The 9,771-nt window shown below is 29.2% G+C and overlaps 1 long non-coding RNA gene across 1 annotated transcript; it reads right to left on the reverse strand.

Moving 5' to 3' along the window:
• Positions 1 to 1,506: 1,506 nt before the first annotated feature.
• On the reverse strand, positions 1,507 to 9,430 carry LOC139519534 (uncharacterized). Its single transcript, XR_011663620.1, has 4 exons — positions 9,321 to 9,430; positions 6,525 to 6,681; positions 5,633 to 5,710; positions 1,507 to 4,309 (listed from the first exon to the last, which is right to left on the reverse strand). It is a non-coding gene; the product is annotated as an uncharacterized lncRNA (long non-coding RNA).
• Positions 9,431 to 9,771: the final 341 nt, after the last annotated feature.

Consider the following 9,771-nt stretch of genomic DNA (forward strand, 5'->3'; position numbering starts at 1 on the left):
CAAACAATATAGGGATCCTATAGAACGTCCTATAGTACATATATAATGTAAAGACAACAGGGTATCCTTTAGACCGCCCAAGGGATCCTTTAGAACGCCCTTTAGTGTATACTTGATTAACAAACAATAGGCGATCCTATAGAACGTCTTATAGTAGATATATCACTGCATGAAATGATGCATTTAATATAAAATTAAATGCATATGTTATGCATATTAAATTTCAAATTACAAAAAATATTATGCATTTACTTTGCTGGAAAATTTCTAATTTAATATAGATTTAAACTAAATTTAATATTGCAAATAAATTCCCAAATTTCAACCTAGTTTAAAGGTATTTTTAAATCCAAATAAATTTCAAATTTAAAGAATTTAAGTATACACTAAATTTGAATAAATTTCTAATTTAAAGAAATGTTTATGTAAATTAAATTTGAATAAATTTGAGATTTAAAGAATTTTTAATATAAATTAAATTTGAATAAATTTCAAATTTAAAGAAGTTTTGATATAATTTAAATTTGAATAAATTTGAGATTTAAAGATCTTTTAATATAAATTAAATTTCAATAAATTTCAAATTTAAAGAATTTTAAATATAAATTAAATTTTATTAATTATGTAATTTAATTACATGTAAATTCAAATAAATTTCTTGTTTATGACTTATTTAAATTAGAACTTCCATCAAATTTAATGCAATTTAAAGTCAATATAATCCTGTATAACTACTTACAAAACAATAGTGCAAATGAATAATAAAGAAAAGGCAGAATTTTTCCCTCTGCTTTTTGGAAAAGGGATGTTGGGGATTTGTTTTTACTTTAACCCAAATATCTGGTTTGAAAATATCTAATTAAATAAAAAAACAAAAATTAGGAAAAACAGGAATTTTTAATGGTGATAACTTTGTAGCTACTGTACATATAAAAAATTGATCCTCCAACTTTTCTGATCCATGTTTACAAAGTATTAGACTTGAAAGGCATGGATTGCTGCTCTGTGTATTTACAGTAGAATAATATTTGTGGTTTCAAATGGCAATGTGCAAATGTATAATTTGTCAGTAACATTGAAGACTGTATTTTTCACATGAAACTTAAACAATAATCCAACGAATACATGTCACTCATTTGCAAAGCTCAATACCATTTTGTAAATATGCCTTTACCTATATGTAAAGAATTGCAACGCATCTGAATTTATATAAGAACTTGAAGAGTTAGAATCTAAGACATACAAAAAACACAAACACCAGATATAAACTATAGGACAAGGCTATCTATGTGTGATTTGGATTTTGACAATGGCAGCAATATACAATACAGGAGATAACAAAAACTTTTGGACAAAGCATAACCATACACAACAATTTCTAGCATTTTCTTATTGTCATCCTGTCTTGGGCATAGTTATTTTCACTTCTAATCGGGTCAGAATAATAAAAAAAAACAATTTTGAGTTATCTCCCTTTGTATATAGTTCAATAAAAGAAACAAAGTATCTAACAAATTAATTTTATTCAGATACTGACAAATTAGAGTTGTTTTGGTGATAAATTAAAATAAAATGTCAAAAAGTTTGTTATACAATTTTAAAAACATTTAAAACAAATAAAAAAACACCTTTGTTTAAAAAAAGTCAAGTTCTACATCAAAGAACCTCATCAAATTCAAACTAATTAATAAAATAATGGTTATTGACAAATTAACATGCTTACTTGTATAGATTATTTAAGAATCATAACAATTGGGTTATAACAAAAAGCAAACATAGGCACCTCTAAATTTCAAGTTTGGCATCATAAAAATATTAATGAATAATCACCCCTGCTAGCATTATTTGTCAATTTTAAAAACTTCAAAAAGCAAAAAACAAAAAACATAACATTATTTACATGATTAACATAATTAGTAAATTCACAAGAGTGCACACACTGAAATGTCTCGCCTTCTTTACTTATCATTGATATTATGTTGATAGTCCTAAGTATAAAGCTTTATTAAAAACTGTCACATAAACTTAACATTAACCAAGATAACTAAACAAAGAGCAATGAACCATGAAAATGAGGTCAAGGTCAGATGAACCATGCCAGGCAGACATGTACAGCTAACAATGCTTCCATACAACAAATATAGTTGACCTATTACTTATAGTTTTAAAAAAATAGACCAAAACACAAGAACTTAACACTGAGCAATGAACCGTGAAAATGAGGTTGAGGTCAAATAAAACCTGCGCAACTGACATATAGATTATAAAATATTTCCATACACCAAATATAGTTGACCTATGGCATATAGTATTAGATAAAAAGACCAAAACTCAAAAACTTAACTTTGACCACTCAACCATGAAAATGAGGTCCAGGTCAGATGACATCTGCTCGCTAGACATGTACACCTTACAATCATTCCATACAACAAATATAGTAGATCTATTGCATAAAGTATGAGAAAAACAGACCAAAACACAAAAACTTAACTATAACCACTGAACCATGAAAATGAGGTCAAGGTCAGATGACACCTGCCAGTTGGACATGTACACCTTACAGTCCTTCCATACACCAAATATACTAGCCCTATTGCTTATACATGTGTATCTGAGATATGGACTTGACCACCAAAACTTAACCTTGTTCACTGATCCATGAAATGAGGTCAGGTCAAGTGAAAACCGTCTGACGGACATGAGGACCTTGCAAGGTACGCACATACCAAATATAATTATTCTATTACTTATAATAAGAGAGAATTCAACATTACAAAAACTCTGATCTTTTTTTTCAAGTGGTCACTGAACCATGAAAATGAGGTCAAGGACATTTGACATGTGACTGACGGAAACTTCGTAACATGAGGCATCTATATACAAAGTATGACGCATCCAGGTCTTCCACCTTCTAAAATATTAAGCTTTAAAAAAGTTAGCTAACGCCGCCGCCCGATCACTTTCCCTATGTCGAGCTTTCTGCAACAAAAGTTGCAGGCTCGACAAAAAAAACATCCTGCTGCTCGAACATTGATTAAAATTTCATTCAAAATGCTGTATGCAAGAATAAAAATAATAAGGTGTAATGAAATACTTCAAATATGTACAATTGAATAAAATAGCACACAAATAAACTTTTATCAACAAAATTATGTAATGTCAAGCAAAAATTTATCAATATTGAATATGTACTTGGACAATTGAAGAAAATAATAAGTTTATATGCTTATAAATATATTTGGTGTATTGACTGTCTCCTGATTAGTTAAAATTTTTTAGTTTTATTTTCAATTTTTTTTGTTTACAAATTTTATGAAGTCAACATGTGCATGATGTGTGTACTTTGTTATTATTTATATAAATAAAATAAAAAAATTCTTTGAGCCTTATTTTTGATAGAAATTTATTTATAATGAATGGCAATAACTTATTTTGATTTTATTGAACCATAAAATTAATTTTCAACTATTTACATTTTACATAATCCTCTTCGCAGATTATCTAATGTGAAGATTCAAAAAGTTATCTCCCTTTGACCAAGCGATTATAAATAATGTGAAATCTTACAGGAAAAATCTTGACAGCAAATACAAGACACTGAAATGAGCCACACTCAAATTATTATTCAGCATTTAATTAATTAGAAAAGGCAACAGAAAGTTTAAGTAAAAAGAAATATGTGTAGCTTAACCAAACACATTAACATAATCTGATGTCACCGATATGCTGCACTTGTAAATAATTTTAATAAAAAATGCAAATGTTGAAATAAAAGAGCAGTAATTCATTTTTTTACTTTAAAAAATAATCAAATTCAATAAACCAAACCACTTCATTTTAAGGGTTCCCCCCTTAAACTGAAAACTGTCAACTATAATTCAAAAGTAAACATGAAGGTATTTTTGTTCTTGCAAATTACAAAAGTGTACCTTTGAATTGGTCCTTATTAAAATTTAAAGAAATTTTTATTGATATCTCTCAATTTTGTGTCATATGCCCTTAAGTAAAAATCCATGCAAGTTCTGTACATTTCTTGTGACAAGGCCTCTCTGATTTACTTGGACCTCAGCTCTTTGCCTTGTGCATTCAGCTGTCTCTGGTATTTACAGTCTAGTAAATGACTTTAGTTTATCCATGCAAGATTTAAAATCTTGTGACAGTCAAATCCCAGTTGTGATCAGGCGAGTTTATCTACAGAATCACTGTCCCAACTTGACATTAAATCAATTTGCATGGCCTTTCTAAGTTTGTCCTTTTCTGACACTGGCAGTTTCTTGGTTTAAAGGGCCTTAGCTCTATTTTGTAGCTTCTGTAATAAAGTAATAAAAAAAAATGTTTAATTTTATTAAATTGACAAGTGATATATATGTGACAAAAGCAATAATTTTCTGCATGCAATTATTCTATCTTAATGCAGTTGTAATCAAAATCATATATTTAAAAGATATTCTAATGAGTGACCCAAAAATATCTCGTGGAATAACTCTATAAAAAGAATAGCTAGAAGTTGTGATAAATTTTCTATTTTCAATGGACCATGAAATTGGGGTCAAACCATTAATTTATCCTTAGAAAGATCATAACATAAGGCACATGTATATTTATTTTTAAGTTGATTGGTCGTTAACATCATTAACAACTATCCTGACCAAAAACTTTTACCAAAACTTGAACCTAAAGCAGAACAGATGAAAGAATAAACAAACAAAAGCATGGATCATTAAACATAAACCCCTTCTACTATTGTAGGCTGGCATAACAATTTATTACAACTATTACACATTGTGATTTATTTATCAACATCAAAAAAATTATTGATTTGTATCAGTTTAGTTTTTCAATTATATTTTAAAACTAACTCCTTCTATCATTGTTTGGTCTTATTCATGGTGTAGAATATATACAACTTTTATAATTTGATGTGTGATCCCCTCAGGGGTTCAGGCTTATATTTTGGCAAGTGTTTGATGTGTCTATGGGCACTAAGGAGGTCTAAAATTAGGTAGCACCCCATTTTTTCCCTAGGGAGATTGATATTGGAATAGCTCATTATTGAGTTGGTTGTCTTTATCAATTTCAATATAAATCACAATATCAGGTACAGCAATTTTTTTTTCTTTTGACATATAAGAAGTATTTGTAAATAGTATTAAAATACAATCAGCTGTATACAATATAACCAAAACAAAAATCTGAGACTGGATTACTGCCCTTTTATCTATTTATTATTTGATCTATAAAATAATATTTAATCAATAGAAATGTGAAAATTTCAAACAAGATTTAAGTCAGTTATTGTTTGATTTGGCTAATTCTACTAAATACACAATTATTTTGATTTTTGTTGTTGTTTTTTTTTTTCCTGCAATTATTTTGTAACACTCTAATAAAAATGAGTATGAATTCAATCCTCCATGATTCTATTCATGCTATTTGTTAAATGTCTCTACTCTCATTGGCAACAACACTTCATCTCCTTATAAATTAATTTTTGCAGGCCTCAACTAACAGTATTTTCCATAAAATATATAAAACAATAAAAAGCTAGTACAATCATGACAATGAGTACTATTAATTTATCCCAAGACTTGGTCTGGTCATGTCAAATTAATGTAATCATCAAATAGCTTACTTCAAAATAGAACCAGCTGCTGTTTTACATGTCCAGACTAGATTGTGTATGCCTATAAGCATCACAAACAGCTGCTTACTGCAAAATAAAACATAAAAAGTTCCTAAAATAAATGTGTATTGCCAGGAGATAATTAGTTGAATTTAAACATTCATATTATATTTGTTAAACTTGGTCTAAGGAAAGGGTGTACAGGATTTCCAATACTCAATATATATATATATGTCTAGCGGGACGGCTGCAGTGCAGGCGATTTGGTGTCACGATATCACAGTAGCATGGGTTCGAATACCCGCGAGGGAAGAACCAAAAATTTGTGAAAGCAAATTTACATGTACAGATCTAACATTGTTAGGTTGATATTTAGACGAGTTGTATATATATATATACATGTATATAGCCCAGGTGGTCGTGTGGTCTAGCCGGACGGCTGCAGTGCAGGCGATTGGGTGTCACGATATCACAGTAGCATGGGTTCGAATCCCGGCGAGGGAAGAACCAAAAATTTGCGAAAGCAAATTTACAGATCTAACATTGTTGGGTTGATGTTTAGATTAGTTGTATATATATATATATATTTTACAATGTTTGGCTATTTGAAACATTATGATCACATGCATATATGTATATATTCTGACAGACATTTCAACATACATGTAATATACATAAGGTATATGTATAGATTTTAACAAGGCTAAGTAAGTATATAAGCTGATAATACTAAAAAGGCATATATGTACATGTAACTCTATCTTTTATCAAAGACAATGGCACGTCTCTATTTGAATTACATGACTTACAATGTACATTTATATCTTTTGAAAGATTTTTAAAATCATAAATTCAGAAAATGTAGACAAAATATATATATACAATATACAATGATATATACCTTTATATGTGAAGGAACATGGATGGCTGTTGTATTCCCTTATCTTTGAGCATCTGTTTCTGCTTGAAATCGATTCTCTGTAACAATTGGTGCAATTCTTCAATTTTTTCACTGTCATCAAGATTTCTGTTTGGGAATCCATCATCTTCTTTATTAGCTAAGTAAAATAAAAACTTTTTGAGAAAATGTAAATATTCAACATGATGTTCATACAAAATGATATTAAGTTTAAATTCTTTTATACAAATGTATAAATGCCTTTTAAACTTGAGTCGCTGAACTGTAGTAACATGTATATGTTACAGTAAATAGGTGAAATTAGGAATTACATGTAATTACTAAACACTTCAGTAAATACCTGTAATTACTAGCCAATTTAGTAGTTACATGTATTTACTAGTTGTTTCAGTGATTACTGGTAATCACTGATTTTTTTTGTCATTTTTACAGCTATTTACTAACTTGATGTTTTTGTTTTAAAATTAAAAACATAATTCAAGATATCAAATAAGAAAGTAAAGGGGTAGGGATTTTAACGGCGCTAACTTAAGGATGTAGGAATATAATGCACATCCAAAGTGCATACTCTTTAGTGTTTGTGAATTGAAACTGGAAAATGGTTGTTTTATAGGTTTTGAAACTCCGTAAATATATGTATGCAAGACAATGAAATCTATCCAAAATCAAACTAAAATCTCCATCATGCACTGTGGCTCAAAACTTTAAAAAACACTTTCTCCAAATATCCTGGATTTCTACCAAACTTCATGAACTTGGACAGAAGCTAAATGTTTATGATCATAAAATAATATCCAAAAGTAAAGTTTGAAAAAAAAATCCTTTTTTTCGTATATTACTTATAAATGGACTAGTTTTGTCCCAGTTAACATTACATACACTCTGTAGTTAAAGTTTTTAAAACATTAGATTTTATAAACCATCCTGGATTTTTACCCAATTTTGACTGAAGCTTCTTACAGTACTAGTCAACAGATAGTATCTAAGAGGAAAATTTTAATATTTTTTCCTCATTTTTGTTGAGCCTGCGATTAACAGCAAAAGTAACCGAAACTACATGTATTTGTTCTGCAAAAACCCTTACAATTTTAATAGCTTAATACATCGATAACCCATCTCCAGCTAGGGGTTGATTTGAAGGTCACATGAATACGTATTCAATGAGGTCCAAATATTCACTTGCAAGTGCACAACTCATCAACCTTGTTTCTCAGCTAATTTAACAAAATAAAACCAGAATGGCTGCTAACAGTGAATTATAATTTTACAATATCATTTTTATAAATGATTTAACAACAAAAAAAAGATATTTTTTTTATATATCTCGAAGCTAATGCACATAACAGCTCATTCCAGTTCTTAACTTACATAACGTTATCTTATCTTTATAAGGTAATAAGTCTAAATATTCTTCATATTCAAAGAGTTCTTTAAAAAGTTAAGACATAATGCTTTGGGAGAATTTTCCATTTCTGATTTCCATGTCTGCTGAAGTTGGTCAAAAATTATCTGTATTATAATGCTCAACTTAAACCATTTTGGATTAAAACTAAAGTTACTCTGATTTAACCAAATATTTGAAAGTCCATATTTATTCAAGATATTTTTTATACATATCAACCATTCAAAATTTTAAGTGTACTAACTGATCTTCTAGTTAGTATTGCACAGCTAAAACAATGTTGTATTATGGTCAGGTGATCAAAAGTTATGGTTGTGGTAGCAGTCAGTAAATAGGTGTAAATATTCATTTTAAATTTAGTAATTACTGGTAATAACTGGGCCGTTTAAGGAATTACTTGTATTAACTAAGTGCATGAAGTGCATTGGGAATTACCTGTAATTCCTAAATTTTAGTAATTACATGTAATTCCTAATTTCACCTATTTACTGTAACATATATAAACAGCATGTAAAGGTTTGAAATGTTTCCAAAAAAATACTCAATAATCATAATATCATCATATGGTAACCTACATCATACATGTATGTATCATTTGTTTGGCTATAGTAATTGGATCAACATCAGTTGGTCTTTAGCGGATAGCATTTATTTTGGAAACATACCACATTGTTTACTTTAATCTAATTAATCTTCATATACAACATGTACAATGTACATATACATGTATCTTAGTTTTCTCGTTTGAATTGTTTTACATTGTCATATCAGGGCCTTTGTGGTATGGGCTATGCTCATTGTTGAAGGCTGTACAGTGACCTATAGTTGTTAATGTCTGTGTCATTTTGGTCTCTTGTGGACAGCTGTCTCATTGGCAATCATACCACATCTTCTTTTAATATATCATTAAGCATTTGAATCACAGGCACTTGTTCCATTGGAAGACCAACTATCAACGTATATTTTCGAGAAGGTACCCAAGTAATTTTTTCACCTCTCCGCTTAAAACCATTATTTCTGGTAAATATATACGTTAATAGTGGGTCTTCAAATGGATAGAAACAAGTGCCTGTGATTTGAATTTATACCAATATCAAGGGTACAACTGATATGTCACCTGGGTAAGTAAGGTACATGTACCTATAGAACAAGTCAATTATCCAATAATCTTAAAAACTATAGCACAGTTTGTTATTATTCCGTGACAATAAACAATAATTTGGTTTGCACGACACTTTGACCATGTCCCCTCCTTTTTATATAAGGTTTTGGGAATAAAATATATTGGGCATGCATATCAGATTAATCATAAAAAGTAAATTGATTGTGTAAGGTTATGTAATATATAATGATCTATATTAAAGTAATGCGGTTACCAAATCGAAAATCATGTTGAATTTGAAGTGTGTTCTTCTTTTGGGATTTGAAAATCCCGCAACATGACGACTTAAACATTGCTATAATAGAAAACACTCGAGACAACCGAAAGGTGCACGGTCGCACTAAATACCAATTATATGTTATTAAGCCAAATAAAATAATGTATCCTAATTGATAGATTGATATGATGCGTATATAATATAATTGTTTAAAAGATGTGAATAACAGAATAAATGACAGACACATGATTTCTAGAAATTAACTAGTAAAGATAATAAAGTATTTTCCTGGTCTACTTTTTGGTCTTAACTTACACTGTTATTAGAACAACATTACAAAAAAAAACGCGGGACATGACCAGATAATAAATATAATTTGTCATACGTACAAATCAAGTTGATCGAGTTACCTGCATGGACTCATAATATTCACATATTAGTATAACCC

Source organism: Mytilus edulis, chromosome 4 (assembly GCF_963676685.1).
Source record: "Mytilus edulis chromosome 4, xbMytEdul2.2, whole genome shotgun sequence".
Lineage (NCBI taxonomy): Eukaryota > Metazoa > Mollusca > Bivalvia > Mytilida > Mytilidae > Mytilus > Mytilus edulis.